The 14,296-nt window shown below is 44.6% G+C and overlaps 1 non-coding gene across 1 annotated transcript; it reads right to left on the reverse strand.

The window, feature by feature from the left end:
* Positions 1–12,292: 12,292 nt before the first annotated feature.
* Positions 12,293–12,366, reverse strand: trnai-aau (transfer RNA isoleucine (anticodon AAU)). The gene has a single exon. It is a non-coding gene; the product is annotated as a tRNA-Ile (tRNA).
* Positions 12,367–14,296: the final 1,930 nt, after the last annotated feature.

Below are 14,296 nucleotides of genomic sequence, written 5' to 3' on the forward strand. Positions count from 1 at the left end.
TGGTCTGCACGACGTACCCACAGCAAAGTGTTTGCTTCTCAAGGACCCTTTGAAATGGCCAGCAAACTACTCAGCTCAAGGGCAGCTAGGTCTGGGCAAGAAAGGCTGGTCAACCAGAGATACCTACAACCCATACCTGATTTAAAAAAATAATCTATTCGGATGGTCATACTGGAACCGTGCTGGGACCAGTGTCCTGGCCAATCATGTTGGTATGTTTATGGACAGAGCTTTCAACTAACAGAGAGGAGGCAGGGATAGGGTTCAGGTGAAAGAGCTTTCCAAATCCAAAGAGAAAAGTGTAGCATCAGAACACAATGGCAATGTGGCTGAAGACAAGCAATAAAGAACAGGATGGGGCAGAGTTGAACTAAAATTGTACATTAGTGAATAGCTTCGTGACGGAAAATTGTGGGAACGAGTAAGTTATGTTTTATTTTGAATACAGAACGTCGCTTCAACGTCGACGGAGTTAAGACTCAGATAAAAGAGATTTAGACAACAGAGAGACATGGATACAGGGTGAACAAAAATATTCAATTGGTTCACAATCTTGTGCAAACTCAGGCAAAATGGGTAACACTAACAATAATGGATAACAAAGGCGAAAGCATCTCACCACAGATCATGAAGTAGAGTCTATCTGAATGTAAATACTGGCTACTACGTGCCAAGGACACAAGCAGCAGAGCAGTTTTAGCCAACGAACAGTATTCCATTGCTCATCACTGCATTAAACAGGAACTCATTGATTGTTAACAAAGGCTGGGGGATAATTCAGTGAAACTTCAATTTTCGTATAATCTTGTCAATCACACTAACAACAGTGATATTGGAAGTGGGGTTGGGAGATTTCTTTCAGTGTTTCTTTCATAACAGATTGTGCAACTGGCTAGGGATGTAACTATGTCAGACCGACCGTTGTGTGCTGGAACTGAGTGACTGAGTAATGTCACCTGGTGAGATCCTCTGGGAAATGGTGGTAAAGTGCAGTTTAAAGGAATTTAAACTTTTAAAGTGAATCACAGAAAGGACAAATTACACCTAGAAACAAAAATAGCCAGATACATGAGGTTGAGAGGAGAACTGACCAAGATAAACAATCTAAACAAACTGAAAAATGTGTCTGTAAATGAACAATGGAAAACATTTGAGGGACAGTGAAAAATACTCAACAAAAGGACATTCCATTGAAACATGAAACCTCAGCAAGAAATTCCCACCCATCCCTCACTCAGGGCAAAATGGATCATATTAGATTATGAGGCTAAGACGATCACCAAAAACGTCTTAACATCATGAAGTAAGAGAATATTTGAGGAGTAAGTGGTAAAGGGATTGCAAAGGGTCTGCTAGCAGGAGGAGGGCATTTTGAATGGGAATCATGATCAGGGTTTAATGATGCGACAGGAACAGGGAGAAGTGAAGTTGCTGGAGGTGGTGAGAGTGTGACAGAGAGTGGTTCGGGTCTGAACCGTGTTACAAAGCCAGTACAGATTCCTGAAGATGGAGGGGTTTGCAGAGATAGGGAGGGACACGTGTATTTTAATTTATACATTGATGGGATGTGGGTGTCACTGATTGGACCAGCATTCCTTGTCCCACTGCGAATTGCCCAGAGATAGCACAGGATCAGCCATATTGCTGTGGGTCTGGAGTCACATGTTAGCCAGACCAGGTTAGAATGTCAGATATCCTTCACTAAAGGAGGTAAGTGAACCTGATGAGTTCTTCCTACATATCAGCAATGCTTTTACGGTGACCTCTTGTACAGATGTAACATGGTGAAAACAAGGGCAGCAGATGCTGGAAACCAGAGTCTAGATAATCGTGGTACTGGAAAAGCACAGCAGGTCAGGCAGCATCTTGACATCCCAGCTCTTACTCTCAATGCTCTGCCCAAAGAAGGTAACCATCCCAAATGCCTGTTTCACCAGCCTGTCTACCTGTGACACCACTTTCAAAGAACTGTGTACCTCATCCATGTGTCTCTGACTGACAACAGTATCCAAGACCCGAACATTAACTTTACAACCCACTCTGGGTTATTTTACCAAAATGGAACATTTTGCATTTATCTAATTAAACTCCATCTGCTATTCTTCAGCCCACTATCCCAGCAGTATTTTTCATCCTGTTGAACCACAGACAGCCTTCTTCACTGTCCATTTTACCACCAATTATCCAGTTTACCATACAGAACATAGAACACAGAAAGTACAGCACAAGACCCTTCGGCCATGATGCCATACCAACCTTTTACCCGACAGTAAGATCAAACTAACCTACACACCCTTCATTTTACTATAATTCACGTGCTTAACCTAGATTCTATCAAATGCACCATTACACCCATCGACCACTCTCTGTGTAAAGAACCTCGATCTGAAATCTCCCCATACACATCCTCCAATCACCTTAAAATTATGCCCCCTTGTACCATGCATGCCATGGGATAAAGCAGTTTCTCACTATTCACTATCTCTGCCTCACACCCTCTTATTCACCTATACCAATTCGTCCCTCAACCCTTCTTCACCCCCAATGAGAACAGCCTAAGCTCACTCAACCTTTCTTCATAAAACATGCTCTCCAGTCCAGGCAACATCCTGGTAAATCTCCTCTTCACCTTCTCTGAAGCTTCCACGTCCTTCCTGTAATAAGGGGATCTGAACTGAACATAATATTCTCAGTGGCGTCAAATTAGGGCTCTCTAGAACCGCAGAATAACCTCATGGCTTTAAAACTCAATCCCCCAGCTAATGAAAGCCAATAAAACATATTCCGTCTGAACAACGTTACCAGCTTGGGTGGCAAATTTGACAGATATCTGGTCATGAAATCCAAGATCGATCTGTTCCTCCACACTATCCAGTATTCTGTATTTATCCCCGTATTTGGCAAAATGAATCACTTCACAATTTTCCAGATTTGACTTCATCTGCCACTTCTCAGCCCAACTCTACATCCTGTCAATGTCCCATTGCAACCTCCAACAGACTTCCACACTACTCACCACTCCGCCAACCTTCGTCTCATTGGCAAAGTTTCTATCCCACTCTTCCACTCACGCATCCAATTCATTCTTAAAGTCACAAAGAGCAGAGATCCTGTAACCTCTCCCTATATAAAACCACTGGTCACCGAGCTCCAGGATGAATGCTTTCCATCTGTCATCACCCTCTGTCTTCTATGGGCCAGGAATTCTTTATCCAGGCAGACAGGTTTCCCTGCATCCTAAGCTCTGTACTTTTTCAATGAGATATAAATGCATTTTGTCACATTCTCAAAGGGCTCACTAAGATTTGTGAGGCATGATCTGTCCCTTACAAGTCATGCTGACTCTCTGTAATCAAACTATGGTTTGCCAAGAAATCATGAATCCTGTCTCTCAGCGTCCTCTCCAATAATCTGCACATCACAAACAGAAGACTGACAGGTCTGTAGTTCCCAGGATTATCTCTACTCCCTTTCTTGAAAAACGTACGGCTGATTCACCTAACATGCTCATCTTCAATTGGTGCGTGGAAACCGAAGCACCTGTCGGGAACCCATGGAGAGAATGTGCAACCTCCACACAGACAGTCGCCTGGGCCTGGAATGGAATTCGCGTCCCTAGTGCTGTGAGGCAGCAGAGCAACCCACTGAGCCTCCGTGCTGGCCCATGTAACTCGCTAAAGCCCTGTTTCTGCTCCTTGGTTCCTCTTCATCTTGACGAGATGTTCTACATCCCTTGGAACCTTGTCAAATGCTTTGCTGAAGTCCATATAGACAACGTAGACTGCTCTGCCTTCATCTGTCGCTTGGCCAACTCCTCAAAGAGTCAATCCAGTTTGTGAAACATGGTTTCCCACTCACAAAGCTGACTATCTCTAATCAGCCTTGCCTTTCCAAATCCATGCAGCTCCTTTCCCACAGAATCTCCACCAAAAAGTTACCCAGCACTGGGCTCACGGGGTTGTAATTTCCTGCTGTTTCCTGCAACCCTGAAGTGATGGAACAGCATTAGCTGCCCTGCAGTCTTCTGGTAACTCATTGTGTCTGTTGATAATATAAATATCTCTGTTAGGGACACTGCAATCTCTTACCTAGCTTCCCACAATATTCTAGGATAGATCGAATGAGCTATTGAGGATTGATCTACCTTTACTTATTTTAAGATTCTTGCAATTTGTCTTCTCTGTTGAGGATTAGTGAGCGGCACGTTGGCACAGTGATGTGCAGTACTGCCTATCATCCCCAGAGACCCGGGTTCAATTCACCGCCTCAGGCGACTGAATGTGTGGAGTTTGTGCGGTGTCTGCGTGGGTTTCCTCCCACCATCCAAAGATGTGCGGGTCAGGTGAACTGGCCATGCTAAATTGTCCGTAGTGTTAGGTTAGGGGTATGGGTGGGTTGCGCTTCGGAGGGTTGGTGTGGACTTGTTGGGTCGAAGGGCCTGTTTCCACACTGTAAGTAATCTAATCTAATCTCCTTACAATTCACCAAGACATAGCTATTTATTTCGCCGAGCTTCCATGTCTTTCTTCACATTAAATTCTGACAACACTACTTTGTCTAATTTCTCAATCACCTTCTGATAGTTAAGGTGCCCTTTTCTCTACCAAGTTAAACGATAGCCCTTCTTGAAACTTGTGTAAATGTTTCCGAAAATTCAAATAAACCGTATCCTTGGCACAGCCACTCCTACAACCGTATCTATTCTTCCATTTATACTCACAACAATAAAAATACAATCCAACAGGCTCAAAACCACGTTCACTTTTTATTAAATGCGTTTCTATTGACATACCCTTTCTAACACATTCCAGATCCCGACTGACTGTCAGGCTAACACGGTTTGGTTTCAGACTGATAGCAGAAAGGGTTATGGGGGTTCTTGTTTCTCAATCTGAAAAAGGTAGCTTACAGGGTCAACAGGTCATAGACGCTTTGGAAATTGGGAGGTTCATGGTCACTGAAGGACATTATGGAGATAGGCAGTAATGTGCGGACTGTATGAGATTATCGACGATAGAGAGTGCAGTGGTGACTGAAGGACATGATGGAGATAGGGAGTGATGTGGGGCCTGAAAGAGGGCAAAGAGATCTGGAGGGCTGTTGGGCCTGAAGGAGGTTGTACAGATCAGGAGGAGCATGGGGACTGAAGGAGATTACTCTGAATGGGATGGTCGTCGGGTCTGGATGAGATTATGGAGATAGGGAGGGCCGTGGTGTATATTGGAGGTTATGGAGTTAGGGAGGTTTGCCGTGAATGATTCAGGGTACATAGATAGGAAGAGTAGTGGGGACTAAAGGAATTTATGGACATAGGGAGAGCTGTGGGGACTGAAGGAGGTTATATAGATCGTACGTTTATAGAGAAGAGCAGGTATCAACCATTTGACTACAGAGTCGGTCCCACCATTTAATATGATCAGGACTGATCATCTAACCCAGTACAGTATTCCTGCTTTCACACTTACTCTGATATTATAGTGACTACTGGCATTTAGTGATACAGCGGGCTGTAGTAACTGGGACGGGTGGTTGGGGTCGGGGGGGGGGGGATGTCTTACAGACATAGGGAGGTTTGCGGAAGCTGGAACAGGTGACATATACACTGAGGGTTTTAGGAATGGGAGGACTTTACAGGGATTTGGAGGAATGCACGAATGGGACGTGGTAACAATCACAGGGAGGATTTTGGGAGCTCGATCTGTAACGGGTACAGCTGAGAACAGAATTGAGTCAAACAGTGAGGGCGGGCAGGGACAAGGTAGGACTAATCAATTAAGCTGCATTTATTTTAATGCAAGGGGCCGAACAGGGAAGGCAGATGAACTCAGGGCATGGTTAGGAACATGGGACTGGGATCTCATAGCAATTGCAGAAACATTGCTCAGGGATGGGCAGGACTCGCAGCTTAATTTTCCAGGATACAAATGCTACAGGAAGGATAGAAAGGGAGGCAAGAGAGGAGTGGAAGTGACATTTTTGATCGGGGATAGCATTACAGCTGTGCTGTGGGAGGATATTCCAAGAAATGCATCCAGGGAAGTTATTTGGGTGGAACTGAGAAATAAGAAAGGGATGATCACCTTATTAGGATTGTATTACAGACGCCCCAATAGTCAAAGGGAATTTGCCAAACAAACTTGTAGGGAGACCTCAGCTATCTGTAAGAATAATAGCGTAGGTATGGTAGGGGATTTTAACTTTCAAAACATTGACTGGCACTGCCATAGTGTTAAAGGTTGAGATGGAGAGGAATTTCTTAAGTGTGTATAAGACAATTTTCTGATTAAGTATGTGGATATACCTACTAGAGAAGGTGCAAAACTTGACCGACTCTTAGGAAATAAGGCAGAGCAGGTGAGTGAGGTGATAGTGAGGGAGCACTTTGGGGCCAGCGACCATAATTCTATTTGTTTTAAAACAGTGATGGCAAAGGATAGACCAGATCTACAAGTCGATGTTCTAAGTTGGATAAAGGCCAATTTTGGAGATATTAGGCAAGAACTTTTGATAATTGATTGGAGGCAGATGTTCACGGATAAAGGGACGGCTGGAAAATGCGAAGCCTTCAGAAATGAGATAAAAGAGTCCATAGAAGAATGTTCCTGTCAGAGTGAAAGGGAAGGCTAGTAAGTATAGGGAAATCTGGATGACTAAAGAAATTGGGTGTTTGGTTCAGAAAAAAGAAGGAAGCATATGTCAGGTATAGACAGGATAGATCGAGTGAATCCTGGGAAGAGTAAAAAGGAAGTAGGAGTACACTTAAGGGGAATTCAGGAGGGCAAAAGGCGGACATGAGATAGGTCTGACAAGTAGAATTAAGATGAATGCAAAGGGTTTTTACAAATATATTAAGGAAAAAAGGGTAACTAGGGAGAGAATAGGGCCCCACAAAGATCAGCAAGGCGGCCTTTGTGTGGAGCCGCAGAAAACGGGGGAGACACTAAATGAATATTTTGCATCAGTATTTACTGTCGAAAAGCATATGAAAGATATAGACTGCAGGGAAATAAATGGTGACAGCTTGCAAAACATCCAGTTTAGAAGGGAGGAAGTGCTGGATGTCTTGAAACGGTTAAAGGCGAATAAATTCCCAAGAAATGATCAGGTGTAACCGAGAACTCTGTGGAAAGCTAGAGAGGTGATTGCTGGGCCTCTTGCTGAGGTATTTGTATCATCAGTAGTCACAGATGAAGTGCTAGAAAACAGGCGGTTGGCAAAAGTGGTGCCACTGTTTAAGAAGGGTGGTAAAGACAAGCCAGGGAACTATAGACCGGTGAGCCTAAACTCAGTGGTGGGCACGTTCTTGGAGGGAATCCTGAGGGACAAGATGCACATGTATTTGGAAAGGCAAGGACTGATTGGGAATAGTCGACATGGCTTTGTGCGTGGGAAATCATGTCTCACAAACTTGATTGAGTTTTTTGAAGAAGTAACAAAGAATATTGAGGAGGGCAGATTGATAGATGTGATCTATATGGACTTTAGTGAGGCATTCGACAAGGTTCCCCATGGGAGCCTGATAAGCAAGATGGAATACAGGGAGAACTAGACATTTGGATACAGAGCTGGCTCAAAGGTAAAAGACAGAGAGTGGTGGTGGAGGGATGTTTATCAGACTGGAGATTGTGACCAGTGCAGAGACACAAGGATCACTGCTGGGCTCTCTACTGTTTGTCATTTACATAAATGATTTGGAGGCGAGCTTAAGAGATATAGTTAGTAAGTTTACAGATGACACCAAAATTGGAGGTGCAGTGAATAGCGAAGAGGGTTACAACAGGATCTGGACCAGATGGGCCATTGGACTAAGTGGAAGATGGAGTTTAATTCAAATAAATGTGAGGTGCTGCATTTTGTGAAAGCAAATCTTAGCAAGGCTTATACTCGTAATGCTAAGGTCCTAGGGGGTGTTGCTGACCAAGAGACCTTGGAGTGCAAGTTCATAGCTCCTTGAAAGTGGAGTCGCAGGTAGATAGGATCGTGAAGGTGGCATTTGGTATGTTTTCCTTTGTTGGTCAGAGTATTGAGTACAGGAGTTGGGAGGTCATGTTGCGGCTGTACAGGGCATTGGTTAGGCCACTGTTGGAATATTTTGTGGCCTTCCGTTCTCCATCCTATCAGAAAGATTTTGTGAAACTTGAAAGGGTTCACAAAAGATTTACAAGGATGTTGGCAGAGTTGGAGGATTTGAGCTATAGGGAGAAGCTGAACAGGCTGGAGCAGTTTTCCCTGGTACTTCGGAGGCTGAGGGGTGACCTGACAGAGGTTTACAAAATTATGAGGGGCATGGATAGGATAAATAGACAAAAGTCTTTTCCGTGGGGTCAGAGAGTCCAGAACTAGAGGGCATAGATTTAGTTTGAGAGGGGAAAGATAGAAAACAGACCTAAGGGGCAACTTTTTCACGTAGAGGATGGTACATGTATGGAATGAGCTGCCAGAGGAAGTGGTGGAGAATAGTACAATTGCAACATTTAAGACGCATTTAGATGGGTATATGAATGGGAAGTGTTTGGAGGAATATCGGCTGGCTGCTGGCAGGTGGGATTAGATTGGGTTGGAATATCTGGTCGGCATGGACGGGTTGTACCTAAGGGTCTATTTCCGTGCTGTACATCTGTATGATTCTGTCACTCATGGAGGATATAGAAATAAGCTGTGCGGTTGCGTCTGGAGAAAATTAAGGGCATAAAGGTTTGTAGTTACCGAAGGAAATTACATCATTCGGGACCAACAGAGTTTACAGAGACTGAGTGCGTTCTAGAGACAGGAAGAGTTCATAGTCATCATTAGAAATGCAGAAACTAATTTATGAGAGAAGCAGGGTCACTCTGCTTTGTGCACAGAGACAAGGAGGAGTCTAACAGCTGGAGGAGGTTACTAAGGTAGAGAGCTTTTTTCTTGTCATGACGGGAAGGTTACAGAGGTCATGAACGTAGTAGGAGTTCAAAAATTTCACAAATACAGGGAGGTCTTTTTTCTGGTCTGGAAAGGACGACACTGACCGGGATGGCTTCAGGAACTGAAGAGTTGTTTTTCGTCCGTTAAGGAGAGATGTGACAGAACCCAGGATTAAAGGCAACGGCAGAAACTTGAAGAGTTGTGCTGGTAGTAGGAGCTGACAGGGATAAACAGGGTTGTTGGGGCTGATAGAGATAGGGGAAGGTGGTATCTATGAAACAGACAGTGGAGAAACTGACCGACATAGGGAGGGTTCTGTGGAACAGATGAATTTACAGACAAGGTGGTGATAATGAAGCCTGAGATTTTTGTCATATTCCTTGCCCAGCATTGTTCCGACATCATGTCCTCAGGTTCTGAATTAAAGCCCATGAACTCCTCCCTGTGCTGCTGACTGCGTGAGTGATCTTACCGGCTGTAGGATTTACTGAAGGCTCCAGATCTCACTCTCCATCTGTCTCTGGATGACCAACCATCTTCAATGTGCTGATGGACGAGACAGGAATTGGGAATTCTGCTGAGTCAGTGACATCAAAAATACCTGCAGGAGACAGAGAAATAGACAGAATGGGAAATTATTCTAATGCAATCAAGGCAAAACATAGAGAATGGCACTGAGTCCCACAGAGATCTGGAAAATCCCAATCTCCATCAATGGCCTGTGCAGTTGCTTCCCTCTGGATTGGAGAATGTTGTTGGCCCAGGATCTGGAGTACCTGCAAGAGCGAGAGACACTGACAGAGGCAGTAATTAAACCCACACAGTGAGGGATATCACATGGAGAGAGACTGAGTGATATCAGCAGAGTGCAGGAATGTATCAGGATCACACAATAGTATCATCAGAAGTGGTTCTGACCAGTGAGCACTGCTACCAGTACTCAGGGAAGACTGAGCTATTTTATTGGAATAGGTTCCTCTGGTACCAAGATTATGCAGTGTGCTATAAACGGACACAGATGAGGAGGGGGACAGGTCTGAGGTGAATGGAAATTCGGAAGTCCAAAGAGAAAGGTTGAAATATTGGAACACCATGGAGATGTAGATGAAGACCAAAACAGAGAAACAGTAAGGGAGTGAGTTTAATTAAAATACGACATTGTCAAACAGATTTGTGACAGGAAATTATTGGTTAACATAAAGTAAGTGCCATTTACGCACCTCACAATTCCTCATACGCCACAAGTGACAACACTTCCGCCCCTCACATCATCGCTGATGTCACACACTCAGTGAATTCAGCGGCCCCCACTGCCGTGTTTGCCACCACGTCCACCCCCATCAACAACAATCACCTGCATTGTGCTGACACCCCCCAGGTCCCACTGTCAGCATCCCCGTCCCCAGAAACCTGAGGGGAACACCACCCTGCTCAAGACTCCACGCCCATTCCCCCTAACACCACACTCACTCCAGTTACAGGCTCGGTCTCTTCCCCAAGCTCCACACCACGCCAGATCCCAGCTCCCAGTCTTGGCGAGTTTTCACGATTCTCTCTGACCTCAACCAGAAGGAGGATGAATGACCAGTCCTCAGGAAAGGCCTCAAATTTATCACCCTCTGTCTAAGGGTTAATGAATTTAATACACGCCGTGACATCGAACACTTCTTCTGACGCCCACGAGCTTACTTTCACAATGTAGACACTCGCCAACCTCCGAGGATCCCATTGCCCACCTCCAATGCACTCCATCCACCAGGAGACCCCGTGATGTCCTATTACCTGCCTACAATTTCTTCATTTCCAACTACCGCTGAGACATGAACCACCTCAAACTGGATATCCATGGATTCTTTCTGTTCCCGACCGAGGCAGTTGCTTTGGTGTCAGCAACAGCGCAGAACACACTTGCACGTTTTGCTCAATATCACATATTTCTAATGCAATCTTCATTTGGTGGGGCAGTGCAGAACGAGAGGGTACAAATCTGGTGTGGGAGGGTGAGAATTCGAAAGGCAATGAGGAGCAACGGCTTCACGCAGAGGGTGGTGCGTGTCTGCAATAAGTTGCCAGACGAGCTGGTGATGACTGGTACAATTCCAATACTTTTAAGGAATTTGGACGTGTATTTGAATAGGAAGGCTTTAGAGAGACATGGGTCAAGTGCATGCAATCGCGGCTGGATCAGTTGAGGATATCTGTTCGGAATGGACGAGTTCGATCAAAAACTGTGTTTCCAGTGCTGTCCATATCTATTGGCTCTATGATATTGCATGTGAAATGAAAAAAAATGAAAAAAATAATGAAGGAAAATTGTCGAAGTTGTTAAATTCAAACAACTTCAGATAATTTTATTTTCAATTATTTTAATTACCTTTTTTATTTGTATTTCTTTCATTGTTCTGTACTTTTTATTTCTTGATTGTCTCCCTTTCTGTCGCTTTCCACTCTGTCAATACATTTTTCCTCTCCTCTTCCCGCTTTGCTACGCTTCTCCCCTGTTTTCCATTTAGTCTGCTTCACACATCCCCCACATATTTTGCCACATAGCACTGGCTTCAGCCTTGGTCATTCGCAGCTCCTAATCACCCTTTAATCTCTCCGTGCTCTGTCATTATCACCTTTGCATCTGGAGCCCTGACTCACCTTCTCTCAGCATGGTGTAAATAGCTCCCTAATTCTCCCCTTTTTTAAATCTTTAACAAAGGGTCAGTTATACTCGAAACGTCAGCTCTTTTCTCTACTTGAAGATGGTGCCAGATCTGCTTAGATTTTCTAGCATTTTCTCTTTTGGTTTCAGATTCCAGCATCTGCAGTAATTCGCTTCCATTAATGGCTCTGTGATATTGCTGGGGATATGATAACTCCAGTGTCGATGCATAAGAGGTGAACAAGCGAATGAATTCCCTCTGGAAGTCGCGTGAAAAGTAGTAACAGAGATCCAGGAAAATAAGATGAACGAATCTTTGATTTCAATTGAAGCCTGACCTCTGGTTCTCCTCCGAGACTGTGCCAGGTCGACTTAATACTGCATATATTTCATGTTTTGCATTTCTTTGTGAAAACAATTGAGACTGATTGATTTGCTGCAGACAACATCCAAGAGTCATCATGGGTACGGCGATCGAGTTGTGCATCTATCCCTGTCAAATGTTTTATTGCGCTGGCGAGGCTTTCTGTTTGGTGATTTTATGGTTCACATTGTTTGGAAATACAGCAACGCAGCTGAGATCCGGCGTGGGACCAACGAGTTGCTGTTCCAAGACAGCGATGACTGGCTTTCGAATGAATACACATCTGAATCGATCATGTGACAAGTTCTTGCAGGAGGTGAAATTAAAAGCCGCAGCGAACTTGGGCACAGGGTAACTAACGACACAAGCGCTTCACCTGGCCAGTGTGGGGATTGAACTCACGACCTTGGCGTTATTAGCGCCACGCTCTAACCAGCTGAGCTAACCGACCAACGCAGCCGAGCTCCCAAAGCAAATGCCTACATTGCCCGTGCTCACAATCAAGGCGTCTATTCATTTTTTGATTTGATGTCGATCGCCCGCTCGTCTGAGGTATTTCCTTTCGTTGCAAAACTTTTCAACAAAAAAATAGCATTGACTTTTCGAACGCGTACACTCGAGCTAACCATTTGCTCTGATATCCAAAATTAAGCACAATGTCCGGACGCCTGCAATTTCAATGGCAATGCCACCGGCTCAGCTGCAGCTTGTCATGCTGACAAATATCGTCTGGAGAAACGTACATTCGACGATCGCTCACTGTGCTTCTGTAAATTCACATACCTTTGGAGTCAGGGTTTTGTGCTGCTTATAAACTGCTGCGAACCTTATGCCAAATGCATTTGAATTGTAATCTAACAGTGGGATTCTTTCTGCTCCCGAAGGCCGCAGTTGCTTTAGAGTGAGCAACAGCGCAGAACTCAATTGCTCGTTTTCCTCAATGACTCATGTTGCTTATGCAATCTTCGTTTGACAGCATAGTTAGCAAGTTATCATGCCTTCCTGCAGCGTTTGTCAGCGACAGATCAGCTGCTAAGATGACTGCTTCAGACAGCATGCTACATCCTACATTTGAAAATGGAAAAGGTGCAACGTTTACAGGCTGAACGCTCTCTCACTATTTTGTCTGGCGCGTCAGAGGCTGGGAGCTGATCTTATGGATGTTTCGCAATCATGAGGGGCATGAATCGGATAAGTAGATAAGTTCCTTTCGCTCAGGTGGGGCAGTGCAGCACGACAGGGTATACCTCTGTTGTGGGCGGGTGAGAATTCACGACCTTGGCGTTATTAGCACCACGCTCTAACTTCTAACCATTTTTACACAATTATATCACTGGGGGTGGGTAAACTGAAGTCTACTCCAGTACTGGCAGACTTAGAGTTTGTCCCATGCAGTGACGGTGTGTGTGACAAAGACATGGAGGGTGTGTAAGATGTAGTGTGGGAGGATGTATGAAAAACATGGGGAGGTTGTGTGAGACTACAACAGGGATGATGTATGTGACCAGACAGGCAGCGTATGTGTGACAAAAACAGGCACTATGTCCTCAAATATGAGAGAGTTTTTAGATAATTTATTTATGTTCGGACTTGCCATTGAATGTTTTGATGGACAGTTTGCATGTCCAGCTGCTATATTATTTGTTTCTAGAAATGTTAGCCTGAAATAAATTAAGTATGATCCCTCAGCACTGATCCTCCGACAGCACCCACTCTCCCAACACTGAACGGGCGCCGATGGCACTTACTCTGCACTGGACCTGTGACAGTACCCTCTCTCTCAGTCCTGACCCCCCAACAGTGCCTGCTCCTTCAACACTAACCCTCTGAATGTGCCCACTCCCTTAGAATTTATCCTATTACAGTAACCGATCCTTCAGCAATAACCATCTGAGAGTTTCTGCATTCTCAGTTCTGATGCTCTGACAGCGTCATCTCTCACAGCACTGAATCTCCAAAAGCGCCTGCCCTTTCAGCACTCACCTTTTGCAATGGAAAGAGAAAGCGCCGTTCTGGCCCTCTGACAATGCATGCTTTCTTGGCTCCCGTTTAGAGCCTGGTTCTGGTGTACTATTTTACTCACTTGCACAGTGTTCAGAAGTTTCGAAGCAACCAAAGATATCATCTGTGAATTGCTGCGCCAAATGATAATAGCAGTCTCCTGCGAGTGAGGGAAACAGAGGGAGGTGAACAGAAAAACTATTTGTCCCTATCAACTTTGATAAATCCTGCCTCATCCTCAACACAAGTCCATAACCTGCGGCCAGACGACCTTTTATTAACAGTCACAGGCCACATTGGATTTGTTACTAGGTAATGGATTGGCCCGGTGTTAGATGTGAAGGTAGGTGAACAATTCAGTGATCGTGAACACAGTTCTG

Source organism: Hemiscyllium ocellatum, unplaced genomic scaffold (assembly GCF_020745735.1).
Source record: "Hemiscyllium ocellatum isolate sHemOce1 unplaced genomic scaffold, sHemOce1.pat.X.cur. scaffold_356_pat_ctg1, whole genome shotgun sequence".
Lineage (NCBI taxonomy): Eukaryota > Metazoa > Chordata > Chondrichthyes > Orectolobiformes > Hemiscylliidae > Hemiscyllium > Hemiscyllium ocellatum.